Raw genomic sequence first — 10,867 nt, forward strand, 5'->3', positions numbered from 1 at the left:
TGGGAAGGTGATGAAGGGATTGATTCAGAAGTCCAAACAACGTCCAATTAATGCAAGCAAAACATGAGCTCTCCTTCAGGCCACCACTCTTATCGTTCAGCAGCTGTTGAAACAGAAATCCATCTTTCAGCAGTCAGCTGTGAACCTCATTCACTTCAGTAATATGTTGTACAGTTTGTGTAGCTTCTGCTCTGGTCCCCCACCCCTTCCATCATCTGCTTGCACCATGAGAATGAGGACATAGCTGGTGAGGGCGAGAGGGAGACTCGCTCAAAACTGTTAAAGATGGGCACTTCATACAAAGGAAAATGAACCAGAGCAACTCTCGTCCACAAGATACTGCTGAGGCAACACTTAAAAACATAATGTATCCAGGATACTTTATTTTTAACGAGTGTTATAAAATGCTTATGCTTCTGGCCATAAATCAATCTCTTAATAGAAGGGCTAGGAAAAAACTTCCTCCATGGACAAGTAGTTTCTCTCGTAAACGCTTAGGGGCCTTCACGTCTCTCTTCCTGATGCAGTAAGTCTGTCGCTGTCTAGAAAGATTTTGATTGCACATAAGAATGAATTCTCTAAGCCTTACCAACATCCAAAATATTAGTCCCTCCATAGCATTGAGAAGAGGTTCTGTGTGGCATGAGCCACGCAGCTGACCTCTGCAGAGCAAAGCTGTGCTCGCTGCAGTGCAGCAGCGTTGCTTTCAGGACCTGAGGTGCTCTGCATCATGATCCAGTGGGTGGTGCAGGCATCACCCAAGCTCTCCAAGCAAAGTCAAATGGCAGCTTCCACCCACCCCAGACTGTAACCTGCCTTGTGCTCTCGGTGCAAGGCTGCACAGCACAACATGCACGCACAGCTCTGGTGTGCAGGGAAGCGGGAGCTGGGGGGCTGCTGCTCGGGCAGAAGAGGGACCAGAGAGGTGGCTGATGAAGGTTGTTCCTCCAGCTGCTGCAGAGGTGACCTCTGCTCATCCCCCTGCCACCCCCTGGCTGTACAGGGGACGTGCTTCCCTGCATCTGCCGTGCTGGGGAATGGCACATTGCCTGCCCCATCCCCAGGTGCTGCTCTCCCTGATCCCTCTGCAGGTTTTGCCTTCGCTTAAGGCATTTATTGCCTTCAAATTGACCTGAGACAACCCCTAGTTCCAATGTGGGACTCTAGAAACGTACAGAGCTGAGCACATTAAACCGGAGCGAAGTGAATGTGGTTACCTTACATGCCTGCGGATGTGGCTGTAGGAGGCTTCAGTGAGGTTACCCGCTGCTCCATCCCTTACTGGCCAAGCTTGGTGAGCGATAGCACTCTTCAGTCCTTCTGCTTCAAGAAAATCTTTCCCCCTTGGCAAAATCTTGTCCTCTGCTTGCAGAATATAAAGCTTGGGTCGAAAAGAGCCTTGTAGATAGGGAAGTTGTTAATTCATAGTTGTGTTACAGGGCTGTAGTCTTTTTCTCTCTGCTGCAGGATTGGAGAAGGGATTTTTATCCAGGGAGGTCTGCTGCTATATGGCTGAGCTCTAAACCCTTTGCTGAAGGGCATTATAATGCTGCAGTAATGTGTCCATTGCTCCTATTCATCTGGGAGCTCAACAGGCTCAACCTCGCCAGCCCCATTGCTCTGGAAACGCCACTGGTGGCAGGCAGGAATGTTGGAGCCATTCTTCCCCACTTGCTCTTGCTTTGGTTGGGAACTTTGTTTTCCAGGCTGACAGCCAGGATGGAAAAGCACCGAGAACAGCTCTGGAGCCCAGCATGGGCATCCCCCATCAGCGGGGAGGAGCGGTGCCTGCAGCTCCCTGTGGCTCTGTGCATCCATGCTCACGGCTTCTCCTACACCCTCATGAGCACCACACCGCCATGCTTGGGAACAAGGCCCATAGGAATTAGAAGAAACCGCAGGAGCAAAGCCCACAGCAATTCCTTCTCTCTTTCTCTCCCTCCCTTCGGGTTTTTATCCCATCGATCCCCAGTCATCCTAAAGAAATGCTTGTTTTCACTGTGTTTGCCTTTTAGCTGTGTGCTGATTTTTTGTTAGAAGATGCGAGAAAGGTCAAGTCAAACAATTAAGTGATTATAAAGCATCACTGCCTCAGCAGTGCTCAGACCCCCCCAGCAAGCTCAGTGCAGCTCAGGGTTTTAAAACAATGATGTTGTAATGCTCTCACCCTTTGTCTTTGCAGGGCTGTAGAAGAATGTTTCAACTACCCCAATAATTAAAAAAATGCCTGCTAGCTGTTCACTCTTCAAGTGTTCCTGCTGGTTCTCAGTTGTTAACACAGGAAACGCCATGGGAACCAAGGGAGAGACTGGTCGAGAGAAGCAGAATTAATTAGGATCATTACTTCATCCTGATTCATGCTGGAGACATCCAGTTGTTTTACATGGGCACAAGAGCTGGGGGTTTGCATTCAGACATGGCCAAAGAGTGGCATCTCAGCTCTAAGGCCACTGCTTGCTGTGGTGGGACCTGGGAGGTGGGACCACCAAGGAGCGGGGCTGGAGGAAAGAGCATGTTCCCATGCCGGGAGGCGGTGGGGCCCGGGTGGTTGCACGGGCATTCTGCTGGCAGCCTGCGATGGGCTGCTGCTGCCCTGGTGGCCACGTCATCTGCCCTGGTTCAGAGGAGGCTTTGGCCTTGGAGGAGCCAGCCGCCTGCTTGGCAAGCAAGCCCCTAGTTTCATCCCTTGGCAGAGCGTGCCTTTTCCTTCCTTTGACTGCTTTCCGGCCTCAGTTCTTACAAGGTAAACTTCTAGATGTTCTTTAAATGGTCCCCCTTTTTTTTCCCCCCTCACAGCCCAAATATGCTCAAACAGCTTTCCCCCCGCCCAAAGGCCTCTCTGCCTTTTTGCCTGTGCCCTTGCTCTGCCTAAAGCTAAGGAGCTTCGTGAAAGGTCCTGCACAGCTCATGCCACTTGAGGGCAGTGGTTGCATGCCCAGAGCCTCATCGCTCTCAGGGTAAAAGGCCTCGTAAACCAATGAAGTCTCACCGCAGGTGCCATTGCTTCGGTGGTTTTTATTAAGTCAGATAGTCTCAAATTCAGAGATACAGTCTCAGACAAAAGGCATCGTAGGATGCTTAACAAACGTGAGGCATTAAAGGAGATACTTTAAAAAAAACCCAAACCATGTACAAGTTTGCAGTCTTGCTGTTGGAGCTGGAATTGAGCTGTGTTGTGGACTTTTTTTCCTCTTAAAAAGACACTGAAGGAGTCAGTGCTTCATGCTTTCATAATGCAGCTTCATAAATTCACTGGATAAGCATGAACTGGCTCATGTGCCCCTTTCACTGGTGGGGAGCTGAGGTCCAGTTTTCCAGTTTGCAGCTGGGATTGTCATTTCTTCTGTGTTTTTACAGAACTTAACATAACTTGAGTTCAGCCCAGCTGATACCCAAAGGCCATACTTCAGCAGATGCGCCTGATCAGAGCAGCGGAGACGTGATTCATGCCAGATTTCACACTATGCTGGCCCACCATCCGAGACGCGACCTTGGCACCTGGTGCCCCTGTTTTGCTCAGGTAAGGTTTTCTTGCTGTATGGTTATGTGCTTGGCTAATCAATTTGCTCACTTCTGCGTGCTTTTGAGGCAATTTGCCCACACAGCGGGCACTGTGCTGGAGTGGCTGTCGGGGGGTTGAAGAGGGAGGGCCTCTGCAAGGGCAATCACGACTTGTCGCAACTCATTCCAGCTGTTGCTCCCCCCAAGTCCACAGTTTGGGTCCTATATGTTTTTTTTCACTTCTATCATCACCTGAGGATGCAGCCCACTTAAATGGGATGCCCCCCAATCAAAATCTGGGTCTGGTCTGCCCTGTCATGGGAAAAGTTGTGCATTTGGGGTGGTGGTTAGCTCTGCTTGTGTCCGAGCCTGCTTCTGTAGGGTCAGAAACGAGAACCAATTGAATGGGCTTGTCTTGAGGTGCAAACCACTTGCCATCTGGTGTGGAGCAGTCTGGGCACAAGCTGCCATGCACCACTGGCCGGGGCAGCTGTAGCCTGATGCCACGGTGATGGCCACACTCCCCTCTCCTCACCCCCATGCCAGGTGCCATCATATTGCCATGCCAGCTCCGTTCTGGGGATGGATCCATGAAGGGTGCATCTGGAGTGGGGCAGGGTGAGGAGGGCTGGAGAGGCTCCCCCAGCTCTGCACGGTCCTGCTGGCTCCCTGCAGGGTGGGGGAAGCCCCGCCATGATACCAGCAGCACGCCCTGGAGGCCTCCCGCAGCCGCCGGGATGTGCCAGAGTTGGGTGGCCGTGCAATCGGCGCTTCGTGGCCAAGCTCTGTCTGCTGCAGCGTCCCGGCACAGGTGGGGGCCCCGTCCCGGCGCCCCATGGCAGGGTGGCTGGGACTGCGCACCCCTGCCTTCCCGGCAGCAGCCATGCCCTGTCCTCACCACTGGGCACTCCCTGGCTCCCTGCCCCAGCGGTGCAACTCTCTTAGGGGTCCCGAGCACAAACAGGAGCCACAGTTGTTTATATTTACTCTAATCCCATTTAGCATCCATCAGGCTTAAAAATTCCATGACTACCCTCTTATACAATTTTGTCTGATAGGAAAATAATTAATTTTGCAATTAAGCTGTGCCCAGAACAAATGATGTAAGAGCACTCCGTATGGGCTAAATTAGCGCCTGCTGAGACACAGCGCCAGCATCTGTCTGGTTTAGTGACACTTATTTTAAACAGCCAGGGGAGGGGATAATGCACCCTCCTGTGACTTTATTGATGGCTTCGTCTCAGCCAGAGACCTGGAAAGGACTCAGTAGTGTCACCTGGAGCACGATCTGGTTGGTCAGCAGTGAAAAATGAACTGACTCTGACGCCTCTTCTCAGTTTTGGGGAGGTTGTTTTAAATTTGAGCTTGCTGGCCAGGTGGGCATTGCTAATGCCTTGAGCGGCGTGGGGAGCTCTAAAGAAAGGAAAGCTGCTCCCAAGAGCATGAGTGAGGCACTTCAGCCAGTGAGACCAACATTTCGGTAGGTGGCCTCTTCCTCCTAACTTCTGGAGCAAGGCTTTTCACCAGCACCTGAAGGAAGGGCCTTGGTGGCGGGGAAGGGTCCTGCCCTGTCCTTTCAGCGGTGTTACTACCCTGAGGGGTTTGAAGTTACTCCAGACAGAGAGGCCCACTTCTGGAGAAGGGTGATTTGTGCAGTCAGAAAACACAGGTTGCCATGGATTTCTGACCGCTGTGATAGCTGCTTGGTTTTCTCGGAGGAGCCCGCAGCAGCCAGTGCAACGTGGTGATACGTGGGAGAGGCTCAGTTTTCCCTTGGTGGGGAGTAGTCTACAGGTCTGGGGCAGAAACCCCCCTGCTGATGGGAGGGGGATCCTTGCACAGGTTGAGGGGAGCATTGGGGGCACCCCACATTCCTGGATACAGAGGGTGGTCCTGGCTTTGCCACCTGTGCCTGCAGGAAGGGTGTCAGTGTGGTGCTGGAGCAGGTTCGCCTTGAGGGCAGATGTTTTTGGGGGGGAACTCCATAGAAGGAAGTGTGTTCATGTTCGTGATGTTCATTTTTCCCCATGGGAAAAGAGAGATTGTTTATTGTCTATTGTAGTCACTTGTTAACTACGTAATTAGTGGGTCTATTTAATCCTGACTGTCTCATTTCCTTAGGGACCAGATGTCAAAGACAGCTTCATAAAAATCTGGCAGCTTAAGTTTCCTTGAAACTTTGGTAAAATGCTATCAGCAGGCCAGTAGGACCCTCTTAAGCCTGTATCTGATCCGTATAGCCTTGACTATTGCTCTTAGCTTTAGGAGAGAAACGAGCTTTGTCTGCTGTTCTTCTGACCTTTGCAGGGCGATAGCTATTCAGAAAATGCTGTGTTTTCTCTGGGTCAGGTGAGAAGCCTCTTTGGCACGAGCTTGGGAGAGCTGATCTGGGCGGCAGGAGGTTCCCTGGTCCCTTGCCCAGCTTCCAGCTGCGGATGCTGTACGCCTGTGAAGGGCAATTGCATCTTGAGCTGAGGTGAGTGTGCTTCACTTGCATCAAACCTTATATTTAAATCATTTCATTGAGTAGATTGTGCTTGAGTTTTACCTCCATAGCTTTAAACTGCTCCATCAGTGACATGAAGTAGCTCTTCTTCCTATGTGATGAATATGAAGATTTGATAAAGGAGATGGGTAGTAAGAAATAAAGTGTTCAGGAATAGCCAGGGATTGAAAGGGTCCAAGACCCTTATGCAAACCCCAGGGGAGAAGCAGGAGGTCTATGAAAAGGCAGACTCATCGCCCAGTCTTTCCCCTCGTGTTCCTCCCCAAGCTCCCATGTGAAGGGCAGCCAAATTGCCTTGATAACAGCAGGAAATTTCCATGTCAAAGAGAAGGCACGGAAACTACCACCAGGGCTTAATCTTAGAAATAAGCCCCCAGGTGCTGTGTGGGAGACTTCTCCAGTGGGTGCAGAGCAGCAGTGCCGCAGAGCCACTCAATTCGGTGCCTGCATGCCAGGGCTCAGTGGGAGAGCTGGGGGTTCCCTTGCAGCACGCACGCAGCACCAGAGGGGAGCATCCTGTGCTCCTCAGTGCCTTTGCAGTTGTCAGTGGGATGTCTGCAAAACCTAGGTCCTGATGTGGCTCTGGAGATTGTCCTCAAGCTGCTGAGACACTGCTCCAGCCAGCAACCAAGCAGCTTTAGTCACCTGGAAACTTTAATCCTCACCTGCGAATCAATTCGGGTAGATCATCTGTCAACATGCTGACCTCCATCTCCTCTTGTCCCTCAACTCTGTTGTGATGCCCTCTGCCACCATCCTTCCCAGCAGGAGGAGGAAAAAGCTCTCTTTTGGAAAACAAAAAGAAAATATTTAAGTAACGCAGTCCAAAACAGAGCTATGTTTAGGTGCATACCTGACTTTGTAGAACCAAGCTGACACTGCGGAGTTCCAGTGCTGATAAGGAGGAAAACGATGCTGCCACTGCGGAGGCCATGGCTTTGCCTGGTTCTTGCCTGCTCCTTGGGCATCCTTGCATCACTGACCGCCGTGCCTGGAAATGATCTTGTCTCTCTTCTCTCTTCCTCTTGTGGTTACTCACAGACTTTGCAGGAAAGCTGTACACTGTGCATGTTGGAGGATCAGACTTCTCTCTCTCCCACAGGCGTGTTAGGAGCTTTGAGAAGAGGAAGCGTCATCTTGCTTGGCAGCAAAGAACTCCCTGAGAGGCAGAAATGGCTGCAGCAGCTGCACAGCACCTCTTCATGAGGCTCAGGACCAAGAAAGCCATTGAGCAGATGGCTGGGGTCGGCCTAGGTCTTGCACCCTGCTTTACCACTGTCTCCTTTGGGGAAACCAGTGATGTGGTTATGTCAGTGCTTTTAATTTTGGATTTGGGGGGACTATTTCCCCCACTTATTTTGTTCCCTTTTTTTTCATCCATCCCCCCCTTGTGATGGGACCCTGATTCAGACTGAAAAGGCAGCACATGCAGAGGTTACGGTGCTTGTTCGCAAGGACCTGTTTCCTTGCTTACCCTTGCTGTAGGATGCAGGCAAGCAAATTTCTGCCTCTCTTCCACCTCTTCAGGCAGGGATTGAAGGCACATTTTTCTTCCTGGTGACATAGTTAGGATAAAGACCCTGGAGGACATGAGATGTTGTACTGGGCTCCACCATGCCTTGATGCATCACTGGGGAGGCTGGAAGCCTGGTGTGATGGTGCATCCTTTGGTCCAAGGGGGGCTCAGAGTCCCCAGCACCCTGGGAGCTGGGATTTGCCTGGTATGTGCCACCCTGCTGAAGTTCTGTTGCCTCCTGCCTGAGGAGGCATTGGCCTTTCTGCATGGTGCAGATGGGACATGAAAAGTTCAAGAGGAGTATTGAAAAACCTTCACTTATTCATGTCCTTCACCATCTGCCTTCACCTTTTGCAGCTCCTTAGGCCCACATGGGCTGAGCTCTGTCTAGAGCAGCATCTCTGGGTGCTGGATCTGGTTCTGGGTGCCAAATGTATTCCTCGTCCTCCTGGGTGTTTTGCCAAATTTCTGGGCTGGTGGAAACCTCATGGCTTTGAGTTCCACAGATGAATTAGGCACCGTTGTCTTCTGGTTATTGGCATTCCCGTGGCTTGTCCAAGCACCCGGACAATGGTGAGCCAAACCCAGCAGTGCAGTGCTTTTGTCTTGCTTTAATTAGAATAGGACACAATTACTAGTGGCATGTTTTTATTTCCATTTGTTCATTCTGACAGCAACCAAAGGAAGCCATTATCTCTACAAGAGGGTGTTCCAGCAAGCGTTATGGTAAGTAAAGCTAACAGGATCAGTGCAAAAGAGAGCATCAAGTTCTCTTACAGGCAGCAATCGATAAGCAGGCTGTTATAAGCCAGATCTTTTCGAGAGGCACGATAGTGAGTCCATGCTCAGATCAGCTTTTAATCTTGGACAATCACTAAGCTTTTTACAGATGCATTCATTACAGTTGATTTGCCCCGTAACACAGGTATCTCTGTGAAGACATATGGCAGTCCTTTTAGCACCTTTGGAGATGAAGAAAGCAAGTTGGATGGTCCCCACCTGCCCCTTTTGAGCAATAAGTTTCTGTATGGATCAGGCTAAAGATGGAAGGTCAGGCTGGGTTTGACCTTGGGTGATGCAGCCCAACCTTCCCTGCTCTGTGAACGGCAGCAACCTAGAGCACACAACATGCTCTTGGAAACTGTGTGCTCTCCTGGTCCCCTTAGCCTGGGACAGCAGCCTCAGTTTTAATTTTTTTGCAGCCCTCAGCTGCAAGCAACATTGTTCTCTGAGGCAAAATGTCACTGAAAATCTGCTAAAGTACGTAAGCAACGTGATGTTTGCTACAACAGCAAAAGCTCTTCTAAAAGTGTTTTTGCACAACACTGGAGAAAAATGGTGAGAGAGATGTATACTGCAGGGTGTTCATTCTCGAGATCTCCAGTATTTCCTATTCTCCTCATTTCAGCATAAGTCTTTTGATCTTTGCTGTTTGCCCCAAAGCTGGGGGCATTAGGTGAGCTTCTCAACTTTATTTTATAATAAAAATGTAGAACTTTGTAGCCCTCAGGGATTTAGAGAAAAGTTTGAAAATGCAATCATAAAGTTCAAGAAACCAGAGTGCAATTAGGAAGAGCTCAAACATTTATAATTTTCTTTAGAAACCAGAACAAAAACCCTTGTGATTTTTAAGCCGTGATTCTCTGGAGCCTGATGCGTAATTTTTGACTATGTGGGGTTGGCAGTGCTGGAAAGGATGCTTTTCTCTGCCCAGACTGTGTTTTTCTGCTGGGAATTTTATTTACCAGCTACTTTAACTGTTTCTGCCTCTCTTTCTTGGCTGGCCTCTCCTGCAGCTGGCAGGGTCTGAGGAGCCCCCTCCATCTCTGAGGGCTTGGAAGGGCAGTGGTGGGGATCGCCCCAGTGTCAGACGCCGGGCTGCCCTGCGTGGGTGCATCTGGCCATGTGCTTCAGACCTGCCAGGCAGCAAAACCTCCCCGAGGCCTCGAAGCCTGCTGTCCTGGTGGGGATGGACCCGGGGAGCTCACCAGGGGCAGCAGCACCCCTCGTCCCCCACTTAGCGTGCAGCTTTGCTTGCAGGGTTACCTCCAGCCTGCAAAACTTGCTGGAGGGACGTGATCTCCCCAAGGGCTCATAAAGAAAAGGAGCTCTTTCCCCGGGGACCTTGTCTGTGCGGCATGGTGGCTCCTGTGAGCAGGCCCCCCAGCATGACCCTGCTCTTGACCCTGCACAGAAAGGCACGGTGCCTTCCCCAAAATCCTGCAGGGATGCAGTGACAACGCCGGTCTCTTCCATCTGCTTTTCCCGCCCAGAGCCACCCTCCCTCAGGCACTGCTCTTCTATATTTTTAGAAAGCACAGTTTATGTTTTTCAGTGCTAGCTTTGCACGTCAGCAGCTGCTGCACAATGAACTCTCAGGGGCCCGTGTATTTTGCAAGCAAGGGTTGTGCCCTGCGACAGTGTTGTCTGCCACGTCGTCATGAGCACCCCGGGCTCTAGCCGCTTCAAAATGGCAGCCTATTGTTCGGTACCCCAAGCCCTGCTTGAAACCAGGTCCCTGCTGGACCTGTTTTAATAGCTCCTCTCTGTGATCTATTTTATCCACCAGCGCTTTCAGGGGGAGTGTGAAGGGGCTCATCCCTATTTTAGGGGCTGATGCAGCAACATGCTGCAAGCAGCCCCTTGCTCTGCCTCCCTCCCAATGTTTTGGGGCAGTCCTTGTTTCATCCAGCCCGAGTGCCTTGCAGAACCGGGGGTTTTTGGGCTGGCCGTGCTCGCTATGCCAGGCTCTTTTGCTGCAGGGGCACAGCCCAGTGCAGCCTTTGCAGAATGATGCCTGCAATAGGGAAATTATGCTTTGGCCTGATCAATCAAAGATAGTTTTGTATCAAAAAAAATAAAATATCATTTCTCTGGATGGAGGAGGGCAAGGATGAGCAGTGCTTTGTTCCACAGCTTATAGGATGATCATGGAGACAGGGGGACCCATTTTTCGCCTTTTATCAGAGAAGATGGCAAGATCGGGAGAAAAGTGCAGAGGGTACAGCCTGGCTGGGCAAGGCCAGGATGTCTTCCCTTGCAGGCTGGGCTTGGGGACTCTGACAGCTCTCCATAGAAATTACTTTGCTCCGCCTCCTCCTGGCCCCACTGTGCATGCTCATATTAGCATCGTGTACCCATCATTTCCCACAAAAATTGCTTTCTTACGGAGAGCTTGTCTCTCCACCCCCCTCCTGTAAGCACCTGTGATCCATGTGGCTGCTTGGCTAACCTGTGCCATCTCCAGCTAAGCTTTCAGGGCTTTGAATGTTTTCGCATTTTCCTAGCTGGGCCAAGCGCCCTTCCAAATCATCGGCCTGACGCCACCCATGCTGATTTATGTT

At 50.9% G+C, this 10,867-nt stretch overlaps 1 long non-coding RNA gene across 1 annotated transcript; it reads left to right on the forward strand.

Moving 5' to 3' along the window:
* Positions 1-3,379: 3,379 nt before the first annotated feature.
* On the forward strand, positions 3,380-8,228 carry LOC118451808. The gene is made up of 3 exons (XR_004841371.1): positions 3,380-3,520; positions 5,851-5,977; positions 8,198-8,228. It is a non-coding gene; the product is annotated as an uncharacterized LOC118451808 (long non-coding RNA).
* The last annotated feature ends 2,639 nt before the right edge of the window (positions 8,229-10,867 follow it).

The sequence above is a fragment of the Egretta garzetta genome, unplaced genomic scaffold (assembly GCF_000687185.1).
Source record: "Egretta garzetta isolate BGI_Z169 unplaced genomic scaffold, ASM68718v1 scaffold2, whole genome shotgun sequence".
Taxonomy (NCBI): Eukaryota; Metazoa; Chordata; class Aves; order Pelecaniformes; family Ardeidae; genus Egretta; species Egretta garzetta.